Source organism: Polyodon spathula, unplaced genomic scaffold (assembly GCF_017654505.1).
Source record: "Polyodon spathula isolate WHYD16114869_AA unplaced genomic scaffold, ASM1765450v1 scaffolds_206, whole genome shotgun sequence".
In the NCBI taxonomy this organism is placed as follows: Eukaryota; Metazoa; Chordata; class Actinopteri; order Acipenseriformes; family Polyodontidae; genus Polyodon; species Polyodon spathula.
In genome coordinates this window covers 1-2,096 of record NW_024471699.1, presented here as the reverse complement: position 1 = coordinate 2,096, position 2,096 = coordinate 1, and the positions used below count along the sequence as shown (strand labels likewise).

The following is a 2,096-nucleotide window of genomic DNA, read 5'->3' as shown; positions in this document are numbered from 1 at the left end:
AGTCAGGACTGGATATGAGAGCACTGACACAGTAACTCATAATCTAATACTATGAGCTGGGATACTGGTCAGGACTGGATATGAGGGAGTCATATGACACAGTAACTCATAACTAATACAGGGAGTGGGATACTCGCAGGACTGGATATGAGAGCACTGACACAGTAACTCATAATATAATACAGGGAGCTGGGATAATCGCAGGACTGGATACGAGAGGACCACATGGTAATTCTGACATAATGCTGGGTACACTCAAGGTGTCTCAGACACTGGGTGGACAGAGTGGGACAGTCTATCTGTGTGTGTCTCACTGTCTCTATTCCCTGACAGGGGTGTGTGTGTCTCACTGTCTCTATTCCCTGACAGCTCTGGGGACCCAGCCCTCAGTCTCTATGGACTCTTCACAAGGAGAGCAGACCCGGCTGGTGTGCAGATCAGAGGGGTGGAGCCCTGAACCTGAAGTGATCTGGAGAGTCAGGGATGGAAACGATGTGACATCACTGTCCAACACAACAGTGCAGAGGGACAGTCAGGGGTCCTCAGTGTCAGCAGCTACATCAAAATGCTCAGCAGTCCAACGTGTTCTCCTGTCTGCTTAGAAGTAAAACACCCAAACCAGACTGGGAATCCAAACTCCACATATCCAGTGAGTATCACATCTTTGTGGATTGAGCCTGACTGACACTGAGAATTGTGGTCATGTTGGGAGGGGTGTGTGGAATGCTCACTATGAGGGGTGTGGTCAGTGTTGGGAGGGGTGTGTGGAATGCTCACTATGAGGGGTGTGGTCAGTGTTGGGAGGGGTGTGTGGAATGCTGACTATGAGGGGTGTGGTCAGTGTTGGGAGGGGTGTGTGGAATGCTCACTATGAGGGGTGTGGTCAGTGTTGGGAGGGGTGTGTGGAATGCTCACTATGAGGGGTGTGGTCAGTGTTGGGAGGGGTGTGTGGAATGCTCACTATGAGGGGTGTGGTCAGTGTTGGGAGGGGTGTGTGGAATGCTCACTATGAGGGGTGTGGTCAGTGTTGGGAGGGGTGTGTGGAATGCTCACTATGAGGGGTGTGGTCAGTGTTGGGAGGGGTGTGTGGAATGCTCACTATGAGGGGTGTGGTCAGTGTTGGGAGGGGTGTGTGGAATGCTCACTATGAGGGGTGTGGTCAGTGTTGGGAGGGGTGTGTGGAATGAGGGGTGTGCTCACTATGAGGGGTGTGGTCAGTGTTGGGAGGGGTGTGTGGATGAGGGGTGTGCTCACTATGAGGGGTGTGGTCAGTGTTGGGAGGGGTGTGTGGAATGCTCACTATGAGGGGTGTGGTCAGTGTTGGGAGGGGTGTGTGGAATGCTCACTATGAGGGGTGTGGTCAGTGTTGGGAGGGGTGTGTGGAATGCTCACTATGAGGGGTGTGGTCAGTGTTGGGAGGGGTGTGTGGAATGCTCACTATGAGGGGTGTGGTCAGTGTTGGGAGGGGTGTGTGGAATGCTCACTATGAGGGGTGTGGTCAGTGTTGGGAGGGGTGTGTGGAATGCTCACTATGAGGGGTGTGGTCAGTGTTGGGAGGGGTGTGGTCAGTGTTGGGAGGGGTGTGTGGAATGCTCACTATGAGGGGTGTGGTCAGTGTTGGGAGGGGTGTGTGGAATGCTCACTATGAGGGGTGTGGTCAGTGTTGGGAGGGGTGTGTGGAATGCTCACTATGAGGGGTGTGGTCAGTGTTGGGAGGGGTGTGTGGAATGCTCACTATGAGGGGTGTGGTCAGTGTTGGGAGGGGTGTGTGTGTTCCAGTGTGTTGAGCTGCTGTCTTGTTTTCCAGGGGATTTTTTCCCAGGAGTCTCTGGATGGATGGTGGCTTTCTGCTTGACTTTAGCTCTCAGTATTGGAGCCATTCCTCTGCTGGTGATCCAATGGAAAAGAATGGATAGTAAGTACTTATTATACAAAAAAGCTTTGTGAGACATTTTGTAGAGCTCTCTGCATTTTAGTGTCAAACACGTTTCCTGTCACATTGACTGTACTGTTTTCTTTTCTAGGAAAGTTGAAACTGTGTGAAGTTAAAGGTAAGTGAAGACTTTAATAAACAGACTGCAAACTCATTCCAGCTC

General features: G+C 51.6%; 1 long non-coding RNA gene across 1 annotated transcript; it reads left to right on the top strand.

The window, feature by feature from the left end:
- The first annotated feature begins 570 nt into the window (after positions 1-570).
- On the top strand, positions 571-2,093 carry LOC121308085. Its single transcript, XR_005948459.1, has 3 exons — positions 571-649; positions 1,808-1,915; positions 2,025-2,093. It is a non-coding gene; the product is annotated as an uncharacterized LOC121308085 (long non-coding RNA).
- Positions 2,094-2,096: the final 3 nt, after the last annotated feature.